The 22,778-nt window shown below is 38.1% G+C and overlaps 1 protein-coding gene across 4 annotated transcripts in view; it reads left to right on the top strand.

Annotated features, from left to right (window-relative positions):
- The window catches only part of RBM20 (RNA binding motif protein 20), a 99,372-nt gene that overhangs the window by 23,792 nt on the left and 52,802 nt on the right, over positions 1–22,778 (top strand). The window lies entirely within an intron of this gene.

Below are 22,778 nucleotides of genomic sequence, written 5' to 3'. Positions count from 1 at the left end.
TTTACTGAAGTGCTTGATGTGGTTTGCAAAATGTCTAAGAATGAGATAACTGTGGAAATGTTCTCTGCTGCTTTCCGATGCAGACGGTCTATTTTTGACCTGGAGACCAATATCAAGCCCTGGGTTTTTGTTAGGTCAAGGGGGTGGGCACTGAAGGCCTTATCTCTTTTTTTCCTCTGTTGACAACATACCCTTATCCTTCCTGGGTCCTGGGGTAACTGCTTGATAGTGCTGGCATTTAAAAGACCTAGATAGAAGAAGTCACAAACTTTTCTCTATTTTTAAGGATGCTCATTAAGGACTCTAGCAAGGCTTAGTGAGCTACAGGGCTGTTGCAGGATGCTGCTAGTGAGACCAAGAAGCCATAGGAAACCATGCTTCCTTAAACAGAGATCTGTTAAAAGCATGAATTAGTATCTACAGTTTGGAAGTATAAAACATTTTCTAAACATCTTTATGTATTGCTTTTGTTCAATAGGTGTACTTTCAAAGTGTATTTTTTGGATGTATTTGGTTTTTTTTTAAATTAAGCAGTTAATTCCTCTTAATTATTTTTTAAGAAGGGCCACTGCAATTACATAAAGTTTTATTTGAGCAGGAGTTATTTATGTGCATTATTTAAAATATTTTTGTTAGCTAAGTGGTTTAAAGATTAATATAGATCCTCATAAAGGTAAGGCATTGAAGGAAGATTTAGAAGGAATGCATCAAATTCTGTGCGAACTGTTAGAATGCATAAAAGTGTTTTACCTGTGCTGTAGTGTGCCAGTGGACTGATTCACTCACATTATTTTAAATGATGTGTTTTGTTTAAACACTTAGTGTTTTGGGTTGAGACTGACCCCTGCCCCAAATTCTTAGACCCTGTAGTGTTGAAAGAGCAAAGCAGTTTAACTGCAGCGTTGCTACTCTCTCTGTTTGTGGGTTAATAATAAAAAAATTATATAACTGAGAAACTATGTTTTGATTTGCTTTGTTTATGTTGGTATTTAAAAATACAATATAATAATGTAAATAAACTGTAATTGTGAAAAATTATTTTTTTATTCTTAGTTATAAAGAATGCACAAGAAGAAAACCCTGTAAGAGAGTGTGCATTATTATCACTGTGGATAAATATAGGTGATTTTGTCAAAGTGTTAGTTTTTCCTCTGTTTTCAGTCTTTTACATAGTATAGCAACTTCCCTTACTGGAAGGGAAGGGGCAAAGAGAAGAAACAATTTATTCAATACAGGCATTTAACTGGTGAATGGTTCCCTATCTAAAGGCACACTTGCAAAATTTAAGCAGAACTTTGAAGGTGGAAGTGAAAATTCATGAATTTCTGTGTTAACAGAAAAATGAAATGTTCTTTGTGTGTGTTCAGACTGTATAAAAATGTAGCTATTAATAATCACTAAGTTGCCTCTGTCCCTTCAACTTAATCATACCATGGAAAGTCCATTACAGGAATATTTTCCTCATGCTAAATACAGAATACTCTTTTCAGGGCTTATGGAGGTTATTTTATGGCAATTGTTGACATGCCTACCAACAATTGTTGTGTGCTTGGCAATAGTGATAAATTATACCTGAAAAAGAAAATTAAGGTGACAAATAATATGTATTTGACCTTGTGTTAGTGAAGCTCTGCAGAAACTACTATTTAATACCTGTATCTATGTAATTTTATTAGGAAATGGGCAAAAATCTCTGTGTGAAGGGAAGATTCTGCTGTAAACAAAGCAAAACTGAAATCAAAATGAGTTTTTAACTGGAGAAAACATCGTTGTCATAGAGGCAGTTTACACAGTCCAGTAGTACATTCATAAGGCTTTGTCTGGACATCTTCACTGTATTAACTGTTTTATGTCTAAATGTTACTTGTCTTCAATACTAATCTCATGGATCTGGACAAACTGTTTTAAAATGGTTAGAACGAGTTTTATGAAATCTAACTCGGAATATTTTTGTACTGAATGAAAAAAATTGCTTCAAGTTGGTAGTGAGCAAGTTTAAAAAGTAACTAGAAGAGCTGAACAGATATTTCCTTGATATCATACTTCTTACTATATCACTGTAGATAATTTCTCAATGTCAGGTGAAAAAACAGAAGTTAACTTGAAACCACAGAATAAATCGTAGCCTAATTACGCTCCTGTTTTTCCCGAAGCAGCAAAGATCTTCATATCCTTCAGGAGAAATTTGGTGTATCTTATTAATTACTATTACAATAAATGGTTTCTATTGCAGTCATCCCCACAAGTGATACTCCTGTATTAACTACAAACAGTTCTAGTTATTAACTAAAAAATCCAAATCAAGCGATGTGGTCGCTCCTTGTCCTGGGAGTTTGTAATTCTTACTACACAGATTTGTGAAACACTCTCATAAAAAATTACAAATCTAGCAGCACGGGCTGCTCTGAAGCACTCCCTAATCCTATGGACTGTAAATGTAGATTAATCCCCAGTGACCCCTGGGACCAGATGAGTAGACACAGAAGTGTTTACCTGTTAGCGTACTGTCGGTTTTCTCAGTGGATTAGACGTGGCTCCTAGTTAGAGATCTGTGGAGTTGCCAAATGAAAGTGTCAGTGGTTTTTAGTGTCATTCACCCATTTTCTGACTGTCAAAAAAAAGGAAAAGAAGCTTGAAGAAAAAAAAAAAAGGCAGAAAAAATGAACTGTGGAAAAGAATGAGTTGCTTTGGTCCCAGCCAGGTCCTTTCCACCTCTGCAGTTGGAGAATTGGGATTATTTCTTTAAACCACCTATCCTGAAGGACTTAAACAGCCAAAATATTCTGCTTGAGTAGTAGAAACAGCTTAACATCTGTAACACATTGATGTTTTTTATGTAAAATTTGTCATGGTGACTTTTTAAGTTTTCTGAACCCCAGCTTTCAGGCTCTTCATGTATCAATCAGGTAATACAAGTCAGCAGAGTATTAGAACCATGCTGAATGTAACAGATTCCTCCAGTAGTGTTTTGCTATCCTTCACTTGGAGTTTGCTTTCTAAAGCACTAACCCGTATGTTCTTATTGTAGCTGGAGTGAAAGCCAGAGAGGTTACTTTTTTATCAGATCTTACTGCTGGTCTTCAATATGGTTTGAGTAAAATGTTTCCCAGTAGATGGAGTGGCAAAGAAAACTCCATAGTGTTGTGGCTCTTTGCAGGGTTATGTGACTGAACACTGGGGTTGGTAAACTGCAGCAAAACTTTTCAGTACTGGCAGTGACCTTTTGTGTACAGCACTGAGAGTAAACCTGTGAAGTAGTTAAGCTGCAAATTACTCATCTACACGATATATCAAATGCTACACTGATGGGACATGAGATTCGTTTATCTTTTACAAATACTCCAAAACCATTGTTAAAGTACACCTAATAAAATCAGAATGGAATTGTATTCCGTAGGAATAATTAGTTCTGGAACAGTTCTTTACATGTGCCTTTTTACTCAGTGCATATATATTATAACTAAGTAAATCATGCTGTTTTAGAACTCCAATAATCTACCATATTATCCAATAAGTTATACCAATAAATATATCCTGTCTTAATACCCTCAAAGAGCAGGAAGCAGCATGAACCTTTCTGTTTCAGGAACATGAAAATACATTTTTTATTACTTTTAGTATTTTCATAATATCTCTCAGTGTGATTGTACCAAAATTTAATATTTTAGAGATTCCTGTTCAACACACTCAGAATTTTAATTTTATGCAAAGTTTCCAAAATCAGTTGGCTTGAGGTTTTCTGTATGTTATTCATTAGTCCCCCTGGAGCTTGAAAATTTCTATTTAGAATCAGCGATTCTTTTTCTGAATGTCTGCTTCAGGAAACCTCCCCGGGAATCCTCTGCATGCTCTCTGGTATCTAAGCAAAATAAAATGTTAATATCCAGTATTAAGATTTGTTTAAAAACCAGCAGAAGGAATAAATGCTGTGTTCCTCAATAAAATGGCTAAAGAAAGAATGGGAATGTTGGCTTTGTTGTGCAGGAAAATTATCTCATTGCATTCAGTTAGTGATTTCAAACACTCCTTTATAAATAGATGACATGAGACAATTTAAAGCCCAAGCCAAATTAATTCTCATCAATAGATCTCCAGTCCTAGAGATGCTACTCATGAAAATTCGTTCACTTGTATTTTTGGGCTTGGGAGAATAACAAAACAAAAAGTGCCTTAAAATAAGCCAAGTGTCAAACCTGTGGAGATGTTGGTAACCTTGGCCACTCTCATTGAGAAGTGCCCCCTAAAGAGCCAATGGAATCAGCAATTTTCTTTCCTTCATAACACAACTGGGACAGAGAAACCCTGTTTTCTTTAGCAGGAATGCTTGGACGCCCTCCAGTCAACTGGGAACAAAGAGTTGTCTGTCAGGGTCCAGGGAGCCCCCACATCTGCTTTTTAAACAGGATGTGGGGAAGGGTAAAATCCTCTCCATTTGTGACGCTAACATGGCTTTGAGAACACCTGGAATTACTGGACCCAGCATTTGAATCTTTGGAGCTGAGTTCTGCTAGACTAAATCCCTGCAGAGGCCAAGTTTCTGTGTTGTGTGCGAGATGAGTTCGGGCAAATTTTCCACTGAAGGTGAACCCTAAAATCTGAACCCAGCTCTCCCTTGGAAAACTGTAAAATAATTTCAACAAATAACTTCTGGGAGTCAATTTAACCTGATTCTAGCTTTTATTAAAAAAAAAAAAAAAAAAAAAAAAAAAAAAAAAGCCAAACCCCAAAACAAGAGATAAAATAATAAAGAAACAGGCAAAATCTTCGAGTGATTTTTACTGCATTTCATTGTCCATTCAGATTTTTTTAAGCAAACACATCAAATTTATGCCTTTATTTTTGTTGATTACTTTCTGTTTTAGTTGATTTAATTTGTATGAGTGTTCAGTGAAGCAGAAAACATTAAACACATAATCAGGTTGTTTAAGGAAGTTCTTTCTGTGCTTGAAAGAGTGGTAAAGCATACCTGTGCATTTTCAATAGAGCATGGAAGTGTTTCCTCTGATCAATATGCATGAAAATGGCCCAAGTATGTCATATTAGCAGTCAGCTTTTAGCAAAATGTATTTCAACAATTGCTAAGATAAATGGATAGTTAATAAAATGAAGAAATATTTTGCTAGACAATTTGTGCTTCTATACTTCTTTCTGTTAATTCATCTGTCTCTGTTTCCAACTAAATATGCTGTCAGAGAATTCTGTCAAAATTTTCCATAGGTAGTGCTGTTTACTTTTACTAAATTTGGGCTTAGTTTTTGTGTATCATGTCAAAAAGATTTGCTGGGTATGTATTATTTTGTTTTTCATTTGCAATGGGGAAACTATAAATGGGCTATCATGACTTGACTCTTAACACTGATAGATTTAAGGAATAGTGGTTACAAAACTTGTCTGGAAACCTATAAAAGCTCTATTTTCTTTTTCAAAGATTTTTTTTTTTAATCAGTGGCCTAATTCTCCACATATTAAGTAGTGTAGAATTACTTAATACAAAAATAAAGGATCTGTTTCAGAATACATGTTGCAGTAAATTTTACAAAACAGTTGTAATAAAAAAAATGCAGTTACAGTTATCTTTATTTCTGGAATTTTAAAGTTTCTCGGAAAGCTCTGAAAGAAAAGGGTTGACAGCCATAATTGAAATTATGTGTTATTGAAACTAGCAGAGAAGTATGTTAATGACTGCTTTTTGTATTCATTCCTTGTCCTTTATGATAGCACATAATCTTAAAAGTATATCAACTTGTTTTTGATGTTTTTAATATTGGAAAAGCCCTGCAATTAAGGGGGTGATGCAGTACTTGTTGAGGGAAAATAGTGTGTTTATTCTTCCTCTTTCATTTCTTCTTAGCAGAGAACTCTGAAAAATACTGAAACTATAGCACTGGACATATCGTAAGTTCAAATAAAGATAATAATAAGATTGTTTGAAGGATTAGTTTTAAATCTAAAAGCATAGAGAATGTTTTAAATGTTAAAAGTGAAGTTCTGGAAGGAAAATCCTGGTGACAGCATTGGTGTTAATCTGGCTGGTTCACAGTTTGCCTTCACTCTTTCTTCTGACAGTCTTAATGCCGTGTAATCCTTCATAATCTAAAACTGGCTATGCACTTCCTTTTACTATGAAATAAAATATCACCTAGACGTTAAAAAAAAAAAAAAAAGAAAAAGTAACACAAAAACAAAATCCCCAATGCAAATAACAGATATTTTCCTAATTACTTGGGAGAAAGTATCATAGTTGCTACAACTTATAGAATATTTTTCTGTTACTGTGCTGCTGGTAGTCTAGTCAACGTTTAAGAAATTTATTTTTCTGTATTGCTGTTCTGAGAGGATTGAGTTGCACATACAGCTAGATGCTGCTGTTGGCTTGCTGGAATAAAGCACAATGAAAATAATCCTAGATGTTGTCTGTCATAGTAGGAAAATCTTTTTTAAAACATTATTTGTGAACGGTCTAAAAATAACTTTTCTTATGTTAGAAACTTGTTTTTAAAAAATAGTAATACCTGGCTTGAATTGATGTTTTGTTACCTTTTTCTGTCAAGTATTTTCAGTCTTCTTTTTTTTTTTTTTTTTTGGTAGGTTTTAAGTATATATCTGTATATTTCTAAGAAGGACAGAATAAGGAAAACATGGCAAATATGTTGTTTGGTAGTAAGAAGAAATAGTCTCTTGAAGGAGGCATTTCATCAATATGTGAGAGTAATTAAAATGTTACATAGTTTCTCTTTCTCAGAATTTAATATGTGCCTGTTAATACTGGCAATGAATAAATCTTCTTGAAATCCTCACTGAGCTCAGGAAGTTCTGTGCTGTCCAGGGTGATCAGAGAATAAATGCAAAAACATTTTGATGCTGTAGTTAAATGTCAGTGTATTACAAAGATTAAATAATCAGCTTTTTGTGTCAGAAAATTCTTTGACTTGTTTAGCATTAGATTTTTGTGGGGGATATATATATAAAATAGATCATTAAATAAATATTTTATGTACCATTAGTCCATGTTGTAATGCAGAAGACAACTAATGGTTATGCTTAACGATTACAGTGAGTTTAAGGTTGCATTTTAAAATTTTAAAGGATATGAATTTGTTTTCTTTTGCATGTGTTTAAATATCTTTACAGTAGTTTAGTTTTCTTTCAGTTGTATTACTGTACTTTTCCTTTATCGAGTAATTTTTATTCTTCTACCTGAGGGGAAAGTGTTTGCTAATCAAAAAATACCGTAGTGTGTTACCCGCACACTTGAAAACGAACTGGAAATAAAGAGCGGTCCTGTGTATTATGAATTCCCTGTATAGAAAAGTACATATTGTACAGTCTCTTCTTTCTTTTTCCTTTGAGTTTAGGAGGCTTGAAACTAACTGGCTTTTTTTAAAGCATAAAGTTTATATTAGTTTTCCTTCAGTTTTTATATCCAAACAAATTATCGGTGCTTTCTTTTCAAGTACTTTTAAGGAACATGCAAAATAAAAATACCTGAGAGTTGTTTTGCAACTCCTGTAAGATCTGTAAAAAGTAATGACTGGAATATAGGGTGGATGAAATTACAGACATCGCAGTAATCTACCATGATACTGCAGAAATGACTTAAAAATGTGATAACGAAATAAAAGCATTGAGGATGTAATGTTTCCCACGATGTTTAGGACAGGAGCAGTCTGTCGGTGCTAGGACAAGAATGGACAGTTGCGGTAAACCTGCTGAACTCCCCACCTGCCCTTAGGTGTGGGCACCGCTCGCCCCTCGCTCCACGGTGGCACTGCTCGCGCGGCCGCCGGCAGGACAGACGGACATCCCATGGCCACCTCGGCGCCAGAGCTGTCACCCTCGGTAGTACCGCGGCACCGAGAGCTCCCTGTGCCATTCCCCCGCGCACGTCTGACAGCGGTGGGTGCCTCCACCTCAAAGACTTTGTTAAGGATTAGAGGGCTTTAGCGAGGGTTCTGTGGTTTCATTGCTCCCAGCGTTGGAAAATGTGGTTGCAGCTTACAGGGGTGGAGGTTACAATCCGTTTTGAAAAATGAGCTACGGGAGGTCCCCTTTACACTGTGGATTAAATAATGTGAGTTGAAGCACCAAAAAGAACAAAATAAAGGGGGAGAGAACAAAGGAGAGGAATAACACTGACAAGTAAACTGGGCACACAGACTACTTCTGGAACTACTGGGGTTGCCTTGACACGAGAGTAAATATCTTAATAGTTATTTGCCATTTTATGTTTGGCTAGTGGTAAGGCTCTGCAATATCCTTTTAAATTTACATATTAATTAAAAATAGAACATATCATTCCCATGTGAATGAACTGAGATACTCTCTGAGTGCAGTTTAAAAGATCAGTATTATCATTTAAGCCATAGAAACCACAGGTGCAGAGAACATAAATAAGATTGCACATGTTTTAGCCATTCCATATCATGAACTGTTTAATTATCCTTCTTTGCTTGTAATTGAATATAACCAAACCAGGCTTGTATTTATGAACAGCAATGGGTGATATTTCTTACAAGATTCCTTTATGAGATTGCTGTATTAACTGACACTCTTGACCAAAAGTCATTTTATTACCTTTAAGCCTGTCAAGATCAGTAGGTGATTCTTTTTTCACAGCTTGATATGAGACGAGACTAGTGTGGCACATGGAAATACTATTTGTGCTAAGATGTAAATGATAAAGTTTTATAGCAGAGAGTTAAGAAAGCTTGCAGCTTTTTCTTTTTAAATGGGCATGAAAAGCATTGATGTGCGTCATCAATGGTAATAGTCGTCTCTAAGGAAAAAGCACCTGCCAGGAAACTTCATGGGGCAGGGAAAGACTGTCTGTATTCACACCATGGTTTTTAGTGTAAAGCCCAGTTGGAAGTATCTGAGGTTGGAAGTTTTTGTTGACTTCTGCACAGCGAACTGATATGTCAGGTTGGTATTCCCAGTGAATAAATATCTGTATCACCAAGCCTGCCTATTGTTCTCAGCAGAGGGAGACTGCATTACTTTAACCTCTGGAAGAAGTCAACATTAGCATGGTGTGGGAGCTACGTGGGTTTACTTTATCTGGTTCTGGCTGTGTTGCTGTTGCTTGGTGCATCAGTAGGATGCTGGTGGTTGAGATGGCTGTATTTTTTCAGTAGTCTGAAGACCTCTGGATTTCAGCTTTCTTGACAACTGAGGTTATATATGGCTTTTGGTGGCCTTCTCAAGCTGCTAAAATGGCCACATTTTGCTGTCAGTTTGCCCATCTTGGTCATGTAGAAAGTGGACAGAAAGAAAATATGAAAGAGGGGTGAAATGCTTATTGAAACTGGTGGACCTCTGAAGTCAGTGTCAGAATGAATGTGTCAGAATGCAGTCAACTTGTTAATTAGTAATTATGAATGACACTTCAGAAATAAACATCCCCCAAAACAAACTTGCCATCACAAACAAGAAAAGAAAATAACACTTTTCTTGAAGTTCACTACATGGAAGCATCTATACTATAAGCATATGGGCTTTTGTATGCGTTTTTCATTTTGGGGAGGAGCTAGGTTTTTTCAGGCCAGTGTTAGGCTGGAGAGAGCTTTGCAAAGAGGTCACCAAGCTGTTGGAAGAATTATTACTGTGACATTGCTGCAGTTAGTGGATTTGTCATGTTGGGGCACTGGAGTGACATTGAGGCTGGTTGATCTCTTCCAGAAACCTCTGAACTCCGAGAATAAGTTTAGAGGTGATTATAGTACGCTGTATCATTTACATAACTTATCTATCAGTAACACTTCCCATATTGTCAAGTGTGTGTGTTTATATATATGCCTGCTGAAAGGATTGTGTTCAAAGGATAAACTCTGACAGTGATGTGGACTCTATTTGACCTTGTCAAAAGGTAAGTATCTCCTCTTTGGCTGTACTGCTTTTCATAAAAGAAAAACCAAATGCCTGCATAAGCCATTTCTTCTTCCCCTACACAAGCTATGCAGGGCTTGTAAGAAAAAGGAGCAGGTCTGATTATGACTCTAAAGTTTTTAATGACAACCTATTTTTAGTTTTTGTTTATAAGCATTTTATGTTGTTAAAGACTTGACTCACGTTTAGGATAAAGGGCTGAAATAACAAGGATTTAGGTCATTGCTGATAGTCAGCAATGTCTGTAAGTGTGGCTTTTCACCAGTTTTCATGCTATATTAATCACAGAGTTTGAGAGCAGTGGTGGGACCTGTCTCCTCGCCATCAGTCCTCAGCCTGTGTGCTGGATGTGTCAGCACAATGCCCCTGGCAGATGGAAGAGTTGCAGTAAATATGCACAGTTATGCTTTAAATGAAAAAGCTGTGGGAAAGGAAATACATTAATCCGCTGCGGCTGTTTTTGCTTTTATGTAAGCCTCTGTAATAAATCGTGAGTTTTTCCTGGACTTACCCTTTAAATTTCTAGATTCCTTTCTTGATTGGAGGAAGGACTACAATAAAAATTGAACTGAAGGATTAAAAACCTCCCAAAAACCAGAACCAACTGAAAAATAATTAGGTTGTGCAGGTGGAAAGAAGTCCTCTTCCATGTGGCCTTTTTCTTGAAACACTTCAGGAAGTCTTGGTGTAGCAGATAATAAAACATGCACTCTGGATACAAATGCATTGTTTGTTCAGGTGGTGTTGTGGAAGTGATGTTTAGGAAGTGCTTTAAAGCCAGAAAAGATCACATCCCTGAATTTGGGAAGAGGTAAACTTGATGAACAATTTAACATTAACTTGATATTTGAAAGTATACTAAATGTTTGGTCTTTTAACTCTGGGGTTTTGATTCTTTCTTCCTATATAATCAGGAATTTTACTGAAAGAATGAATCATATTCTCTTTCTGTGATATTTGCAGTTTTAAGAACATTTACTATATAATTGCTCATGCCATAAAGGAGTGGACATTGAAAATTTTGCAAAACTTTTTTTTGTGGGTGTTTTTTTTTTTTTTAATTCAAAAGTATCAATGTAGTTTTGTGTCTCAGACACCTAATTTTTGTTTTGATTCTTACATCATCATCTTATTTTTTCAGTCACTGCAGTTTTTATCATGAAAGGACCTGGTATACTATGAAGGAAATTTTATGTGCCATACAAATTTGGAGGAAAATATATTTTCTTGTCCCATTTCCCCTCTTCCGTTTGTTGTAAGTCGCCTTTGAGGTACATGAAATCTTTATTCCTTACTTTTACACTGCCCTCTGCCCAGTGTGGTAGCAGTTCAGGATACTATGGTGGTTGCTCCAGTGCAGGGTCTCCAGTGTCTCCATAGTGTTCCAAGGGAGGGGTTTAGGCTGCTGCTCTCTGCCGATGCCACAGCTGCTGTTGTGCATGTGGCACGCTAGTTTGCCTGTTTGATGTTGATGTGGGTGTTGCTGCAAGGGCTGGTGGTGAGTGGTTGTGCACTGAGGACATGGGTAGCAGGAGCCTAAGCTTTCTCAACAGAAGTGCCGTTAAAATGGAATAAAATGCCTGCTCAAAATGGGGTGGGAGTAGCAGAGGTGGGCACTGATCCAAGCCTAATGTATTTGCAGGCCATGCCAGTTGCTTTTGGTCCTTGTCGGGATGGATGAAGCTGAGGGCAGAGCTGTGTGTTGTTACATCTCAACCCATTTCTTGTGCTCAAGCCAGTTTATTTTAAGCTATCTTGAAATATCTCCATGCTGCACCATAGTGGGTAATGTATGCAAAGTCATGCATCTCAGTGCTATCAGTTGCAAATTACTCTCCTGTCACATGGAAACCTTACAAGGCAAAAAGATAAATAGATGTAAATAGTGTAAGACTCCAGTTAAACTGTTGCTGACTTTTAAATATTGCTCTTTTGCTTTCCAGAAATTTTTGTGGAAATACTCTAGGAAAAGGTGGCCACCTAAGGACACTGCTGAATTAAGCCATGGCTTATGTGTGTTCTGTTGTGTCAGTAATTTCATATCCTCCTAAGAGCTTGTCGGTCTTCTTACAAGGGTTTGATGTGAACAACACCAGGGTAGAAGCTGATGTAAAATATGTATAACACAGCCAAGTCATGCACAGTGAAATGGGTAAACCCACATGCATATGGCTTGTGGGTGCCTCCTCGCTGGTTAAATGTTATTTTTGTCAGGTCTCTCGTGGTACTTATATACATGGTCGGTTTTATTCACCTACTCGTGGCTTTTCAACATTGAAAGCACATTGAAAAAACGCAAATATTACCATAACAAGCGAAAAATCAGGAAAATGCATCATCAGAGATGATATTTTTAAAAAAAGTTATTGAAGAACATTGTGAGCAAAGCAGAATAGCTTCAAGTTCAACTCTCAAAGCAGCTTTTGTCCTTATAAAAAAATCCTTTCCGGAGGAAAATTCTGTATTGGCCAGTGCTAGCTCTGATGCAGATGGGGCACCTAATTCTCTTGTGAAGGAGACATTGTAGCCATGTAAAAGGGAGAAGATGCAGATGTTTTCCTTGTTCAGATCCTGTCCTCAGTTAATACCATACTATGCACCATGTGTGCACCGTGCCACGTGAATCCTTCAATTCTCAGAAAGGCTTTCTTTAAACATACACTGCGGCATTCCGGAGCTCTGGCAACACGGATCCCCATCACAGCCTTTCTCCTTCATGCATCTTTTCTAGCGCTTGACCCGTGGCACATACATAAGTATCTTAGGAATTAAGTTTTACAGATTAATTTCCCTTGCTGCTTGTTTTCTCATATAAGACGTCTTTCCTTTCCTGCACAAGTTGCATTTATTTGTTGTTAGATAAAAGGTATACAATTTCTTGCTCATAACCACAGGATTGCAATCTGAAGTTTCATTACACAGCATTCTGCCACCATTGCATTTTGAGATACAAAATGTGGATCTCTTTCACCCCACAAGCTGCTGGATTGCTTTTCTTCTGAAGTGTTTAATTGTTCTATGACTTGTCAAAGTGAGATATCCCAGATGTTTCCATCCTACCAGAGTAGGGAAGAAGTTTTCTTGACCTCAAGAAAACAGACTGAATAACAGCCTAAATGTTTTGTTCGGGCAGTAAACCATGGTTCCAGCCTCTTGTCTGAGTGCCTTGTAATTCATGTTTCTAATGGAAATATCCATTGATATATGTGGAGACTGAGAGGAAGGATTATACTGTATTACTGAGTCTATTTCAGCATCAAGGAGATGAACTCATCACCTGGGGGAACAAGTTCCTCAGTCTGTTGTATTTTAGAAATAACCTTCTATTTAATTACATAAAAGCATTTTTGAAAGTACCTTTTGTTGGATGTGAGGATGATGTTGTCTTTCTGATAAATGTCCCTACGAGAGCTCATGACATTTCTCTTATCCCATCTCAATAATTGGAAAATCATCTGTGCTGGAGTATCTTCTCCAGGGCAGTAACATAGGAACATCAAATAAATTCTGTGTTTTGTTCCCTGGTAGATACATTTGCCAGCAAGTTATACAATAAGATTGTGTGATGAAAAGGTGTTATACCAAATCCTAACAGGATCTCTTCCCTAGGAATACGAAAAATTAGAAATATATTAATGACAGTACATAAAGGTATTGATGACTAGAAGAAATGGGACTGACTCTTGACATAATTATGTTATCTATGAAAGAAATCTTAAACTAATTTTTAGAAAGAGTATTTTAAGGCCACTGCTTAGTCTCTGTACATTATATCAGAGCCCTTGGTCTGCTGCACTTGAGCTGGAGAGTTCCATTCTCTTTTCTTGGGCTGTCCTGAAATCTGGGGCCTCATTGCATGATGGGGTAAACCTTCTAAATTTGGGGATCATCTGCTCTTTTGTTTCCCAAAATACATCATTCCTCTACCATAGTTTTAATTCAAGTTTTACTGCCTTTTTTTATATGAACATGTGGGAGTAGCACTATTTTTCTGATCCTACCCAAAAGCAGCAGGAGCTGTGCATGTTCACCTGCATAGCACTGAACCCCCTTTATCTTTAGCCAGGCTTGAAAATGAATTTGGGGGAACAAAAGAGGCAGGGATCTGATGTGCAGGAGATAGATTACCCTACACATGCAAAGCTCACACTGCGGAAAGGGCTTTTAATCTCTCAGACATCATGAGAGTCTGAGGAGATGTACATCAGCCAGTTGAACATAACTTTTAAATAGCCAATTTCATTTTCTTGCTGTCGGTTATCTTGGTGTATTTTAGCCTGTTCATCAGAGGCCTGTGAGGCTTTCAGCCTTCCTCTAAAGAGCTGATTATTGCTGACAAATGCGACAGAAGGTTTGTTCATCAGTAAGTGAATATTCATCGTAATGAATGACATTAAGTATGCTGATTAAACAGTAGTGGCAATCAGTAAGTTCTAACAAAATTAGCACAGTGCCCTGTTTTTTCTCTTGATGAATCAGATCTCTGAAATCTGTTAGAACTCAATCTCTTTCTAAAGAGTTTCCCTGATTGTTTATGAAGGCGTACCTCAAGGCATCAGTGACATCTTGTCCTTGTTCACCTCCCCTCTGCTCTGTTAGTCTTCAGAAACTCCAGAGCCCCAGGCATTGCTCTTCAGGGGGTTGTTCAAGCGTGCTGGAATGCAAAGTGACCTTCGCTATTAACCAATGCTATGGAGATCAGTGGAAATGCAGCAGAATATCCCAGTGGTAAATCTGGCATCCTTAATTTCAGTTGCATGTATTTTTCTAAATCACTTGTGCAACCAGGCTGAAGTTTGGGCTCCATGTGGCTCAGCAGTGTAAGCTAATTTGAGAATTATGAACAAGTGTTACTTTTCAAAGTCATCTGCAGTTCAAGCTGCATTGTCAGGAATATGGACTTTGAGGATATTTAGTGGCATTAATAAGCAATTGAATGAAATGGCCTAAAACTTAATTCACTTCTAAGATTTTTGTAACAAACTTGGCATCTCACATAAAAGCTTCATAGCACGAAAGTATGTGACAGTGATGCATAATGAAACATAATGTTGTTGCACAATCCAAAGTGTTTGCCAAGGAGCAGAGAACTATAATCTTCACAGAAGAGAGAGATAATAAGTTGTTAATCTATTTATTGTTCCAGCTACTACTATGAGCAAACAACAGATTATATTGAGAAGTACATATGTATGTGAATACTTGTAATAAATAATTTCTCCCATATTGCATTCCAGGACAATATTATTATCATGTGCTGACTTTGGCACGGAATGTGAAATTATTTAGAAGATAAAGCCAGTGCAGAATGTGTCAGCTTACTTGTTAAAGCTGTGTCCCTCTATGAAAAAACACAGCAAGTATTGTGTGGTCTTAACTAATGGGCTGCTTCTTGCAAGTATTTAAGATATAAAATTTCTGGGTATTTTTTAATTCTCAAATGAACCAAGCAGGAGCTTCCTATTTGAGAGGCACAGGCTCTGAATCTGTTACTGCATTGCAACTGAGGTCTTTGAGTTGCTTTGACCCGTTGCTTGGGAGGCTGAGCTGGAGGAGTTCTTTACAGAGAAGCAGCAGTTCCTAGTGGTTTCAGCAGCGTGTGCCTGAGTTTCCTGGGCATCCAGCCTGGGATGGAGCCAGGAGTGGAGCCAGTGCTTCAGGTTCCTGCCTCTACAAATGCAAAACGCAGTCATGCACTGCCCAGCACCTTACTGAGACCCAGCAGAGCGGCCCCAAAAGTCCTGTCCACAGCCAGCTCTCCCAAGGCTTGCCAGGTTGGTAGTTGGTGGTGGAGAAGCAGAAGCCCAGCCTTGCAGACTGTAGTGGTCTGGCAGGAAACCCCAGAAGACCTGCCAGGGTTGTCTTGCCCAGTATTTTTGCAAAGAATATTTTGATTGCAAATGAATTAAGGACTCAGAGTCAGAGGCAATGTTTTTAAAGTCATGAGTATATAGTTAAAAGAATTTATTATTTTTAAAAAATAAATAGAAATCTTTCTCTTGGCTTCATCAAAATTTGGAATAACATCAGAATAGTTGTTTTTAATTGCTCTGAGTATACTAAGGAGTGATGTTGAGGAGGTCATGGTAGTTATTTACATGGTAGATAATAATTCACTGTGTAAAATTATTAGTGTTAATATTTATCTAGGCATGACAAATGACACAGACTAAGCTTGGATTCTCATGGACATCAATTGCAAGAAGACTTCTGTTCACCCACAAAACAAATGAGAATTCATCCAGAATAATTTGTATGGTGAACTGGAGTTGGTGAGGTATGGAATGATCATTCTGTTTTGAAAATCAGATTTCAGATTTGTTTTCTGTGCTTACAGAATGGATTCCAGGTGATGCTGTGCACATGGTTTAGACCAAGATGATCTGTGCATTATTTTTCATTAATTGATTATAAAGAGGAGAAAAAAATGGGGATCTATTTTGACTTCAAAAGCTCTATTCTGTTCATTAGGCTTATAAAAAAGTACTAAACTTGTTTTTGTTTCTTATCGTAACAAGTCATAGAGAAATGCTACATTGTGTCCAAGCTAGGCAATCCAAAATCCAAGTTATAAGCGTTCTGTCTGTTGACTGTAGAAGAAACCAGGGGTGATTACAAATCTAAATATTTGGATTGCAGTAGGCAAATATAATAATGCAGTGTTCCCAGGGAGACCTTCCTTGATTTGAAAAAAACACAAATTCATTCTTTCCATCCTTTGTATTATTACAGGGCTGAACTGTAGAGCAGCTTTTCTGGGCTGAGATGCAGTCACTGTTTAATTGAGCAGAAAAGAGGCACCATAGAATAATTGAGTCCTGATGCTGTAAATCACTACCTCTGATCAAATTCTTGTATTGCCCAAACCTGATCAATTAAGATCTTGTTGCTCTTTGCAACTTCCTTCAGCCTCCTACCCTGAGCAGTCAGCAAGGGAGAGGTGGGCCAGGAAACTTTTAGGAACATTTTCATCAATCTGCCATAGGGACGTGGAGTGATAATGACAAACAACAGGAAACTAATACAAACATAATAGATAATAAAGCAAGCAAAGGAGATAATTGACAATACTGTGCAAAGGAAATCGCTTTGCATTTCATAACTGAATAGTTCACAGGGGCTTATAATTACCTGCCAGGTTAATTTGAGATGAAGTAATACTGAAATTGATAAAATGTGAAATGGCGCATATACAGTAACATATGCAGCTCTCAGGTCTGAGTGCTCAAGTTCTTTCCCCTGTCTTCTGCAGATGGGCTTGTTTTGCTTTACACATAATTTGCCTGAGGTTTCTGGGTGGTTTCCTGAGGGACTTTGGCCCTGCGTATTCAACTGGGGCTTCCCTTTTGATGAGCTGAGCAACATGAAAAGCCTGTAAGTCTGAGGACAGCATGTGCCCTGTATGTTTCCAGAGGCACAAGGATGGAAAGACACACTTGAGAGACACCACAAAGGTCACTGCTGCAGCTTTGTGGCTGATAGAGAAGGGTTAAATGTATTTGCCTGCTGGAGAGTAATACACAGTTGTCACTGATCATAAATAATCTAAACTGCAGGTGGTCTTTGGTAACGACAAATGCAGACTTTATGACCTGTGTTCAAGCTAGTAAACACTTTGGTACATCTCTGTGCTACTTGGGCTAAAAATAGCCCCTAACCCCAGTGAAATCTACTTTAAGGATTTCTGTGTTTAAATAACATTTGTGTTTTACTGTCTGCACTGCAAGAGAGAATGAGTAAGAGGCCGTGATCAAAATAAGTAAAATCCTTATGGAAATTAAGAAAAAATTAGGAGAAGCGTGATTACAGCAGCCTTGTGTGAAGGCCAAAGGCCAGCACTATAAAGATGTGTTTAGATTTGTGTGTTAAAATTACGGCAGTGCTAGAAGCAAGGAAGCAATATCCTTGCAACATCTGTAAAATCTCAATCAGCAAGGCTGCCATTTGCTTGAAATTGTTTCTCTGTGTTCAGATTAATTTTATGCTTCAGGATAGTTATTTTTATATGATCATGATTCCAAATAATGATTAGAAATCAGGACTTCTGCACGTAGTTACGAATTGTGGCTGCAAGATAAAGAAATGCAACGAATCTTGGAATAGACAAGCAGTGCACCTCTCCTGGCACATTTCTAGAATTTGCAGTTATTTAACCTGAGCATTGTTTAAAACAGTAGCTACCTAAGCTTCAGTGAGCAATGAACCTCTCTGCTGTAGACAACTATTGATTAACTTGTGGAAGTTACTGAAGTCATGTGTGTACACCCCCTGCTAGTTAAGCATGTGTGCTAATCTGATTTATTTAAGAAAATGCCAGTGTCATGGTCCTGTTTTGGGTGGGTTTGCTTGATTTCTGTCTTCCTTCTCCTTGCTCACCTGTAAAAAGCACATCACACTCAATAGCCGACAATCCAACACAGCAAAACAATTAAGCAGAAATACTAAAGCACACTGGAGTTCTCGAATAAAGAAACGACTTTGCAGATTGAAATACCAAAGGCTAATTAGAGGGAGGCAAAACGACCAATAAAAATCTTAAATGTGGTAAATCCAGACTGAGGTGATTTCTTAAGCTCTTACAGTGTTGCAAGATGGAGGGGAGCTAAACAGCAAGAATTGATTCTGTGTATTTTTGCATGGTACATACCAAAACCTCTACACTTTGCTGTGGTTGCCAGGCAGTACGATATGATGGAGTCTATTTTATAATGTCACCGGAAAGTGCTATCCCCATGCAAACAGGCATGTTACTGGAACGGCTGGAATGCACTTCCATCGTTCTTCAGCAACATCATCAGGCTGTTGCTTATCCCCTGCTTTTCCTCTGAAAAGTTGCTAAAGAAGTGGAGAAGTGCTAAGAGTGTTTACAAAGAGGTTTTTTTTGTTTGTTTTTTTTTTTTACATTGTTATGAATTAAGATTTATCAAATTGTTTGGCCTGACAGGTAGGTTTGTCCACTCACAATGCCTTATTGCCTTATTCTGAAGACTGTGTAGCTGCTAAATTGACATTTTATTCATTCCACTGCCCAGCAGAAGTGAATCCATGCTGTCCCTTTTAATTAATAGCATAGGATGCCAGTAGTTTTGTCCAGTGTCCTGTGGATCTCAATAATCTATGCTTACCTTCATCCAGGGAGCTAAGTCACTATGTTATAAAAGCAGAAGAAGCAATATGTAGCGGAGTTTCTAAGAGATAGAGGACATGACTTGTATTTGGAGTGAGATGTGAGCAATTCCAGACTGGGCCCTTTGGCCTGTGGGGCCTGTGGGCTCCTTGGGTCTGCGGGACCTGTGGGCCTTTGTGGCGTAGTGGAGATTCAGGTTGTGGCGCAGCAAAAATTCACCTCTCTTTCTTAAGGTATTTCGGGTGCTAACGGGTGTTCACATGTAGATGTATAGTGCTAATACAGTAACCACCTTAAGGTGGCAAATGTGTACATTCTTTGTGTGCCTTGTAATGTCAATAAGTTGTAAGAGGATAAATATGAACGCACAAACAACAAACGTCAGTACGGCATTTATCACTGTATCAGTGTGGATGTGTTGTAGCTCGGTCCGACCTCTCAAAGAGACCCTAACTTTAGCAATAAAAGTTTGTATAAAGTTAATTAAAGTCAGATATGATTCACAATGCCTTTTTCTGGAAGCACGTGTGCACATCTACTCCCAGAAGGCCCTGTAAGACAGGTCATAGTAATACAACTATTCCTGTGTTTTTATCTTTGCAGTTTCTATTGTAAAGTTGGCTACAGAGAAATTTTATAAGGATTACTCATACTAGATTGTAGCACACAGAGTATTTTCTCTTTCTATACCTACTCTGAATGGGGAAATGGAGAGAGAGAAAAAGGTTCCTTACATACATTCTTGGATTTGTGCTTTTTTGGTGTACTGAGTTGGGTTCTGTGCTATGCTCTGCGTCTTATAACAATCACCCACTTCCCTTCATGTAGGAATGTGTAGGTCAGTTCTGCCAGATCTGTCTTGACTCCTGGGAGGCAAAAAGCAATTTGCACATCCACATATAAATATTGCAAACTGCAAATTGCACAGGGGCAAATGAATCCCTTTTTGCATCTGTTTCTGTGAAAGGTTTGATGTTCACATTTATTTATATCCTGCAGTCCTTGCCAAATATATGATGTAATTTCCTAACTTGTGGCCTCATGACTACTTGCTGATGTTATTCCATTTCAGAAATAGCATGAATGAAATACAAACTTTGTACACCTAAAAGAAATCTTGTCTCGTCTGCTTCTCCCACCTGTCATGTCTCTGTAGTTCTAGAAGATGCTGCTGCCATTGGTGGTTTCAGAGAACATATGGTGAACTGCTGCTCCAAGGACAGTTCCTGTATAAATCATTCTGTGAGAAATACAGAATACCTTTCCTCTTTTGTGCATAAATATATGTATTGTAGCTTCGAGGTTCACATGCATCCCAAGACATTGGTGCATATGGTTTCATCCATTTACATGTGTATTTAAGTTGGTGCAATAGCCTCCCATTTCTTCAGTTGAAGGGCTTACGCAATTTTAAATCCACTGCCCTTGTAAAAACAATAATTTTATGGTTTATAGCTGTGTGGCGTGTGCACAGTAGGCTAAGCTGATTGGTAACACCAAGGTTTCCCGTGAAGCTGGTGGGATTGACAGCCACAGCTTGATGATGAAGACAGATGGAAATCTGCTGTGTCTGCAGGCCGTCATGCCCAGCAGGCCTTAAGGCTGCAGCATGTGAACACCAGTCACACAGCAAAGCCAAGGCCCCAAAGCCCTGGTCCCTGGAACTGGTGGGATACGGGGGAATGAAAACAGCTTTCCCTAAATGCCTTTTGTTGTTAAGTTTCTTGGCTTGCTGCTTTGGAGAGCTAATGCTGATATTAAGGCAAGCCACGATTAGTGCAGCAAGCCCATGGACGTGAGGAGTTAATCTAGATATATTTCTCATGCTTCCCCCTGTGAAGATCTAAGCAGCATCTACTTCACTTGTGTTGTTGATGCATTTACTGAGTATGTGTCAGGTAAAACTGCTGGTTTTGACATTGCTTGTGTGGAATGACTGTGTCCTCCCTCCATGAGCTGGGCCAGGGCAGGTGATGGCCAAGGTTAGTCAGTGGTTGCATTTGGTTGTGTTGTGGTTGTTTCTTCTGAGGCACCAGGATCTAAATGCCAGTTTTAATCACTATGAAGAAATTTTCCTTTACTTCTCTGTATCTGTTATGACTAATAACCAGAAGTGATACATTTTTTTCAAGCAAATGTAGAAAAAGTGTTGTTTCATGCCCATCACTCATCTGCAAGGAAATGTACAGAAATATGTTGTTCTCATTTTCCTTTATGTTTCCCATATTTTTATTTTTTCCTTTTCACCAGTTTTAAATCCAGGTATGGACCATGTCAAGAGGAAATGTGTGTTTAATTTCTTTATATTGTGTATTTTTAAAAATCATACAGGTGTAGTTACAGAAAGTATGAGAGAGAGTGATATCATTATTACTTTTACACAATAATATCCATGTTTTGGTAGCTGGCTTTAGTCTCTTCATCATAATTTAATTTTAGGTTTGCAGTTTGGACTTTCTTAGCTTTTTACTCTTACCTGTACTAAATGTCTTTAGATGAAGTTAAGAAAAACAGTACTGGTTTTTGTTTTAGTTCAGAGCTATAACCAGAAGATAATTGTCAGGAGAAGGGAGGAAAAGTATGCAGCACCTTGTGAGTTCTTTTCTTATAAACCAATGGGACTTATCCTAATAGTAGAGCCCAAGCACAACTCTGGGCTGTGTTCCAGGGAGCTGCAGAGCTCTCTGCATACAGAGCCAGTACCTCGCAAGCTGGAAGGCAAAGCATGTCTGACATTACAAGAAGCAGATATAAAGGCATTGAATTAACATTTAATTTACTGCATTGGGTGTTATTGCTAAGTCAAATGTACAAACTGAGCTCAGCTTGCAGTGAACAGATTGATCCCCTAATACAGAATACATGAGGGAGAAATTGCTCACATAGCTCTGATGGGCTGTGGGAGACCAGCAGGAGGGAACTGATATTCTCAGTGATTTTAAGAAACGTGTATTGCTAAACCCTCAGGGAACTATTTGTGTGATGAGGATCATAAAACTCATGGGATACTTCAGTGGCTGAACCAGTGCCAGGTCAGGCTACTGTGACTGAACAGCAGCTTTGAACACTCGGTGCAACTCTTGCAAGGGATCTCACCAGCCCCAGTGGAACCAGGTTTACAGAGCTCTGTCATTGTGCTTTCTGGTCCTTGCCTTGCCCGTTCACTACTCATAATTCCAAATGCCATGTATTCCATGTGTGTAGTGCAATCCAGTTTGCTGGGGCTGTATTCTGTGACTTCCCCCTCTGCTCATGTGTTCATCTAGAGTTTCAGAAAGGATGAGCACATAAAAAGAGAGATGAAGCTGGATGTTATAGTATTAAAGAATTGATGAGTAACTCATATCCACTGAGTTTTGACTGCATAAGGATTAATTTGATAATCAAGGTCTGGAAAAGAATCCATTAAATAAAGCCAGAGACCAATGGGAACTAGTCTGTTGTATGGCAGTATGTGGGAGGAGAAGGAAAGCAGATATGTAATATTTAAAAATGGACCATTCAATGTGCCAGAGATCTGATGCAGCCAATAACAACTCACTTAGCATTGCTAAAAACAGATAATAATCTTTTAAGCAAAAACCACAATACCAGCTGAACCCATTTCAGACGTCATGAACGGGGATGCAAATGAATTGATGAAGGGAGTGAGATTTGGTGGTTGCCTAGGGACCAGTGAGCCTGACCTACTTCCCAAAGAAGAGGCATATGCTGGTTTGGAAGGCTAGTATGCTGATGTGGCATTTCAGAAATGCTGAATTTCATC

The sequence above is a fragment of the Sylvia atricapilla genome, chromosome 8 (assembly GCF_009819655.1).
Source record: "Sylvia atricapilla isolate bSylAtr1 chromosome 8, bSylAtr1.pri, whole genome shotgun sequence".
NCBI lineage: Eukaryota > Metazoa > Chordata > Aves > Passeriformes > Sylviidae > Sylvia > Sylvia atricapilla.
The sequence above is the reverse complement of the archived record's forward strand: the minus strand, read 5'-3'. Positions and strand labels throughout refer to the sequence as shown.